The sequence below is a fragment of the Ceratina calcarata genome, unplaced genomic scaffold (assembly GCF_001652005.2).
Source record: "Ceratina calcarata isolate Rehan_Ccalc_2016 unplaced genomic scaffold, ASM165200v1 scaffold309.2, whole genome shotgun sequence".
Taxonomy (NCBI): Eukaryota; Metazoa; Arthropoda; class Insecta; order Hymenoptera; family Apidae; genus Ceratina; species Ceratina calcarata.
The window spans coordinates 540204-548229 of NW_017153455.1; the positions used below are offsets into that span (position 1 = coordinate 540204).

The following is an 8026-nucleotide window of genomic DNA, read 5'->3' on the forward strand; positions in this document are numbered from 1 at the left end:
CCTCTACAAGAAAGGTCATATACAATTTTCACGTAAGTCCATCCGTTTGGGAGTTATTGGCAAAAAACGAAAATTTCGCGAAATCTTAAGGGAAACCTTGGAAAAATCGAAAATTTTTTGTTGTTGTTTATTATTAGCAATGTTCTTCCGACGTCTGATTTCTTTTTAAAAAATGCGTTTCTAAAGTGCATAAACTTTTGGGATTGACTGTATAGCCAATACATCCTTAAGATCCTTCGACAACCGTCATATGTCTTCCTGTACATTGTTTCAGACATGAACGCGATGAACCCGTGCAAGAAAACGTGGGAAACAATCATCAATCATCTTTCGTATCAAAATTTTAAAAGAACCCATCGCTCTTTAGTAATAATTTATGGGGCACGGATCGTTCATCTCTATCGATCCCCGATAGCCATGTAAGCATAAAAGAAAAGAACCTGCCGTATCTATATACAAACTACGCATGTACGTAAGAGAGGAGGAATCAGCAAATACAAATTCTCAAAATTGAGATGTCTGTGCCAGGCGACCCTCGAAAGACAAACCGTGGACAACAGATTACTCAGCAACCCTCGGTCGGCGATCGACGTGCGACGTACCCCTAGCAAGAGATAGAGAGGGGAAAGAAAATGAGGATAGCGAGAGAAAGAGGGGAGAGAGGCGAGAGATACACGGTAACTGGTAAGGCCTCGGGTAACGATTACTCCAGCAACCTCATGGGGGATTTTAATAAGGAAACGAGAGCTTACTCATATCACCTCATGGCGCAAGCGCCAGAAAGCCACCTGTAGCCCCAGCTTCCAATCAATACATCACAGAGGCAAATCGTGCAGCTTTCCAGGTAACATTATACATATGTATGTATATATGTATGTATGTCAATGTGAAAGAGACACGGACCCGTTCTGGGAAGACACAAGTCGCCTGTTGCTGTTTTACCTATGTTTGCAACCATGATTCACTACTTCCAATTCCACGAGTTCAACCCCCATAATCTTGAGGATTATTAATTTAAATAGTAGTATGTGCACTAACCTACATTCACAAATATTGATAGATCGACTCTTTGAATGGTTCCTCTCATATGGTTGAATAGTTGACCTTAAAACTTGATTGAATTTTCCTTCACCTTTCATACGTAAAATACTGCATATATAATTCTCCCAAAATGATTTTATGAACGTAGTATATTCATACGCCATGAATATATTTGTATGATACAAATATTACTGAATATTCTATATTTTAACTTAATCGTTAAGCTCTGAGATAATGAAGCTGATTCTACGAGTGATGACAATAGGTGTTATCAATCGCGATAAACTAGACGATAGCCAGATTTATTGGAGGGTAATTTGGGATAAAGGGAAGATGAATGTGACTATGAAAGCTGATAAATGCAATTATCCAAGTGAGGTTCTACTAGTTCTGTACCGAGATATAAATACCTAGCTTTTTACAAAATTAATCAAATAGACACCATTAAATTATTGAAATACGACTTCCTAATCCGATTTGACAATTTTGAAGTGCGTAGGGTTTCATTTTCGAGAAGCCAGGCAACTAATTGCAATTGACATTAAACTGAGTACTCTGTTTTAAGAGGTCTAATCCAGTCTCCGATAATTGCGAAGTTAGCTTATTTAGTGTTTAAAAAGGGCGTCGCTTGATGTTAGAGAAGTGACGAAGAACATGAAATTTTAATCGTGTTACAACAAATTTATTTTCTGCAATATTACGAAATCTGTGTTGATTAATTCCTGATTTGGACCGTTGTATGCATTTGTCGTCATAAATATGTTTTCTAAGAGTGAAAGTGATGAAAGACGAACTTACTGGGCGGGTGGTGAAATCCATGGTATTGGGGACATAAATAATACAAGATTCGTAAGAGGATTGCGTTACATGCATGTATCGTGTACGAAACAGCTTAATGGAAAACGCGACTTGACTTGCTTTAATGACGACGCGGACATTTATAACGGTTATACGATGTCAAACGAAATACATGGTACTTAGAATAATTACTAACGTGCAGCTAATCCACGAGAAACAAAAGCGATTTACGGCAAAAAATTTGTGCGTATATGCGCGGCCACTTACGGAACGGAATTCAGCGGAATTTTATTCAGCAAATCCGGCTTAATACCATAAATTATGTAGCAAAGTAAAATTGGGGAGAAAATATAAACATTTGTTTCGTGCACGTGCCCACATTACATAATTAAAAGTTGCTTTAACAATGGTATGATTAATCGGCCAACATGAATTATTCTTTATCCTCATTATACTCTTTAGTAATTCTGTACTAATTTGGGCAACGAATATTTAAATGAATACTCCCTCCATGGCAGAGTGATTGTACGACTTATACATCAGATTAAGCAGATACAAAAGGGGAAAGTAGTTTTTAACAAAATAAGAATTTTAATACTATGTGTCAAGTAATTTCCTTCCTTTAGAGCGACGGAATGAAATCTGGTTTCTGAAGAGAGAAATTCGATTTTAGTACGTGTCACATTTAATTAATTATGAATTTGAGATTAATGATAGAGCAGGTTTAGGAGATGATGTTATTCGAATAGAATATTTATTTCGATACAAATAATTTATGCAAACAGGACAATAATTTCATTACAAGGAGAGTATTATTTAACCACGTACTAATTAATAAACGAAAGTCATATTTATAGTAGCAAGTTGTTTTTTAACAGGATTTCGCATGGGTTGGAAGAGAAACTTCATGAAATTATTCTTCTTTTACAGCAACGAACCTGACTCCACCGTTAGTAAATATCACGTTTGTTACTCAAGTTTATGAGCCTCGTTTATCAATTCTCCTAAAACACTTATACGGATAAATCTTTTTCTACCAACTCCTGTTGAAATTATATTTAAGATATTTTTTCAATAATTTCTGAACCAACCAGATTATTTAATTTTAAAAAAACAATTCAGTGATACAATGCAATTTTAAATAATTTTCCATAAAAATGATTGCCCAATAAAAATCTATATTTTACTGATAAGCAAAATAACGATCGTACGGTTTACATTCGATCCCTTGTACGGACTTTTAGAAGCATGGATGCAATTGTTTGCACAGCCATGATAGCGTAAATCTTTCATGAAAGAGGTTACACTGAACGATCCTTAAAACATCGTGAGGTGTGTACGTAGTAGTCTAAGTAGTCCATTCAAGCTTCCTGGTAATATAACTCGGCATCGTTCACGGAGAAAATTCTTCGCTGGAGATCGCTTTTTCACGACTCCCTTAAGATTGTTCCTTTCCGGGTATCGCCTATCTCGAATTGTTGTCGATCGGATGCGTTTCAAATAATCGATGACGAGACGACGTAATCGGCGATTGAAAATATCCAGTCCATGATTCCTCAAAATCTCATATAATCTACACGTTCTCAAATAAATACACGCTGGGAAATCCTGTTAGTTATTGTATTCAATTTCTCCCGTTTAATAAAATTTGCAAACTGCAGATAGTTACTTGAATAGTTTTAAATCACGATTTATATGCAATCGAAAGAACTGCAGGGAGTTGAACGTCAATACAAAATTAATTAGATTTATCGCAGTTATTCTTGAGTTAGGAATAAAAGTTTGCATCGGCTGGTTCGCTCGATAAGTGAGTAATTTATGAGAGGCGGCTAAAAACATAGTTTTTAATCTTAATTTTCTCCAATAATAAAAACGCTGGGATACAAGAATTTTTCTCGATTCCACTGAAACCATTCTTTGAAGAAATAATGAATTGTATATTTGTACATTTAATAATCTCTACTTTTATACTTGGAATCAGACTTGCAGGGAGGTAAACGAAGTGGAAGATCATGTTTTTGTATGGAAACCAGAAGTCTTTTTATAGAATTCACATGATCCTCCTGACCTGTTTTGATCTCGAAGAAGTCGACCTGTACATTTTTTCTCTAGTTCGTCATACCGACCGACATACGCATCCATTTATAGCTTAAAGCAGAAGTATCAATACATAACACGTTACCAAAATTTATGTCTCTTCCGTAAACAATTTAAAATATACATTTTTTCATTTAATTTGAATGGCTCTTAACATCCTGCACAATATATCTTCAAACGAACAAAGAAACTCGCAAAAGAATAAATCGCAAACGAAGATTAACTACGTTGACGTGAAAAAGCAAAGCGAAACGTAGTTTTGAACGAATTTTATAAATCTGTCCTATATTTCAGCAAAAATGTAATGGTTACTTTAATTAAAATGGAAAAATCAGAATAAATGAGCGAATGTAAGTCGCATGTTTGTTTGAAAAACGCGTGCATACGGTTTTCAGTATGTAGCAAATACCTATACGTATTCACTCGTGGCTTGATATACGATGCTCAAAGTATCAACCAAGATGGAATATAGAATCGAACGCCGCAATATCTGCTTTAGGTACCATGGAAAACCCGCGCGCATGAACTTTTATGCTTTCAGATTCTAATATTGCTCATGGATGATTTCATAGAAGAGGATACAGAATAAAATAAGAATGTGACGCTTGTCGCCTGGATGAAATTGATTTCCTTCGAACGTTATCAGTGTAATATTACGTGCAAACATGTTGGTTTAGCCGAATTTTATTAAAAGCGAATAATAAAGAAATCTAGGATGCAAAATGATGTTTTTTTAATCAATCAAAACAGATCTGCGTATAAAAAAAATAGGAACGAATTTTATGTTTTTCTAAAGCATCATCGAAAAGAGAATGCATGTAAAAAAAAGTGCGAGGCCTGAACGAGCCCAAGATTAAAAATACCAACCAATCCCAATAATCCTTCAACTTCGACAGCACTACCTGATCCTTTCTATGTATGCGACGCAACGAAAAAAGCCCATAGAGAGAACAAAAAACTCATATCAAAAGGTATACAGATGTATTCGAAAAAGGCACGCGATGAAAGGAACGCCATAGACCTTCTGATCCATACGTGGGAATCAAACGGAATGAAGATAAAAATAAAACCTCCGAAAAGGACTCGCGTGCACGAAAATGTACAATACTTCGTTAAGCCGTCGATCAGACCATCACGCGATATCGCGATATAACATCTTGATATCCATCAAAACCGGAATTGAATCTCGCCGTCCGTGTGCGTTTCCGCATCTCTCAAAATCCGCGATTGCATCCATCGTTAATCCTTTCTTTCACTCTCACTGCTCAATGCGTTCTATTCTTAGCACTGCATGTTGTATCCAACGATTAAAATATTACAGAATTGTGAAATGATTACTATTAAGACTCGAGAGGAATCGGATGATAAAAATATCTTGACGATCGTATCATTCTACTAATAATAGATTAATAGGAAATTCTTATTATTCTACTATCAAGAAGACTAATCATTAGTTTCTGACATCAAGCAAAGAAGCGATGTTCCCATTTGACAATAAGCCACGCAACGTTATGAAGGATTAATATCGGTTTCCAGAGGCAATTGAGCAAGGTCTACCGCTTTACCCTGCTAGTTGATGACGAGGGAAGGGTCTATATCTAAATATAACGTTCCAGCAAGGGCTCGTCAGTCGTGGAGCGAACCTGGATAATATCGATCTTCCCCAGCTACGCGCAGTTTTCTACCAAGCGAGTTTTCACCTCGGTTATCTACGATAGATAGCAATATTTTTCATCCACACATTTTTCTGAGATGACAATTCAGTAAGATATAGGATACAGGCACAGGCGAGATATAAGAGTAATCGTTTCACTTTATGGATTTTTGTATCTCATCTTCGACTGTCGTATCGACACAAGAAATGAACGCTGACTCGAGCGTCCTCTGTTTATGAATATGAATCCCGATTAAATTTAAACTTTACTAAAATAAAATTGGAGAACAAGAGGGATGAGTTTCATGTTTCCCTAGAAATTCCCATTCGTTCGACTTCTATTCCAACGAAATTTAATCGCATCTTTTTCTTAATTGATTGTAATATTCATTAACGCATGCATTAAATTACTGAAAGATCAGGATACAATTTAAGATACAGAGAATCTAGACTAGATACCAATCCAGGTCTCACCGCGTGGAGGTGACTACATCAGAGATCCGAACAGTGGACAATTCCCACTACTCTCTCTCCATTTAAATTAACATTCTATTATATATAAAGATTTCATACGGTTGCAAGCAAAATTCTAACTTTTATTCACTCTAATTTGAATTCCAAACATAGTTTCGAGTTCTTCGTATAGTCTCGAAACATATCTAAAATAGGCAACTTCGAAATATGCATATCTGCATAACTTTTGTACCAGCTGTCCCCACTGTTTAATTCAAATTCTGATACCCTCTTGTAAATGCTGCCAGTGGTGAACTAAAGAAGCGAGTCGACCAGCGCTGGTCGATAACAGACTACTATCATATATATCGATTATTTTATTGTTAACTTAAAGTAAGTTAAGGTAAAACAGCTTGGAAAGAATTGTAAAAAGATATCAATCTCATTTTATTGATTATTAATTATAGTTCGCAACTGAATTATTATTTAACGCAAAGTAACTTTAATACAAACCGTTCTGAACGTATTCCTACACAACAAAAATGAAATATTTTATTGCACGATAAAATTAACAATCTCGCTTACATAAATAACGAAATTACGTAACGTAGAGATGCTAGTTATCTCAGGTAATATTTGCGCAGTTGTTTTCAAATATCATTCGCGCGTAAAATGTAACGGTAAACACGGCAGCCGTGCGTTTAAAAACAATTAAAATCCGCTGGCGCACGGAACTTTCAAAAATTCACAGAAATTACATAACTGCCTTATCTGCTCTCCATTTGCGCAAATACTTCGTACGCACGGTGTAAAGGAAAAACTCGTGAGGCTGAACATCATGTGACCAGGGTACATTAAAAACGAAACTCTCTTCCACGTAAGTACGCGCTAAATTACCTGGAATGAAAACTCTGTACACCGCCTCTATTACACTATCCACTCGAAACGAAATTATCACGCGTTCACACTACTTTGCTAACAAAATTTTGTAATACATTTCTCGTACTATTCTCGCTGTACCTGCGTTCGCTAATTCTCGTTGATTAGTCCTCGTTAGCTTTTAGATAATAAGAATAGGATACCATAAGAAATCTTCAATATTAAATTACATTCCAAAGTCTATACATATTTTATAGTTATATATTTATTTAAAGATTTATCCTTGATTGGGACTCGTTGTCAACTCTGCATGCTCTGTACATAAAATTGACACAAGTGTATCTTTGAACTCTAAAACAGTGTTCCGTAAAAGTGCATTCACGGGCAGAGTGAAAGAAAAGCGGGGTCTGCATATTGAGTTCGAATCGTGGAACGATTAGCCTTTGGGAGACGTTGCCCCCAGAATTCGAATTGAATAAATCAGTGTAATGCTCGGTGAAACCTTTTCGTACAAAGTACTCGAGGTAAAGAAAGGTTTCGTCTCGGTTTCCCTGGTACAATCCCCTTAACGCGCGAGTGGATCGAACTCTCGCGGTGCGGTGGCATGCTCGAGGTGCTCAAGAGATCGCATCTCTTCACGAAATGCTCTCACGTGATACTACGTACGTACGTACCTACGTATGTACTATCCACGTACATATGTATATCTGTACGTACGTGTGCACGTATAATATCATACGTCGTAACGATCGCCGGGCATAGTAATAGTCTCCAAAGAGAACAGACCTGTCACGCTACAAAGCGCCCACACAATTTCATTTTGCTCGCGTGCTCACGCGAATCCGGACACCCACACACGGGCACGTGGTGTCTATCGAATTAATATTCCAGATCGCGAGATCGATGTCCATCAGAATTCCTACTCACGATTCGCTTCCTTGTTCTTCGAGAACGACGCCACGTTCAAAGCTTAAACCAAGAGAAGTAGGTACTACACGTTGTGTACAGGTTGTTGCACTTAGATCGTCTGTGCAAAGCAAAGATTATGTACTATTTCGTGGTACTTTGTGAGCTCCACGAGCTATCGTCTCAATTTTTGGAATA

General features: G+C 36.8%; 1 long non-coding RNA gene across 3 annotated transcripts in view; it reads left to right on the top strand.

The window, feature by feature from the left end:
• Positions 1–4659, top strand: part of LOC108624394 (uncharacterized) — a 5887-nt gene extending 1228 nt beyond the window's left edge. For all 3 annotated transcript variants that reach the window (XR_003389105.1, XR_003389106.1, XR_001916587.2), the window contains exons 2-4: positions 275–419; positions 529–844; positions 4478–4659. This is a non-coding gene — a long non-coding RNA (uncharacterized LOC108624394). The remainder of the gene's footprint in view (positions 1–274; positions 420–528; positions 845–4477) is intronic.
• Positions 4660–8026: the final 3367 nt, after the last annotated feature.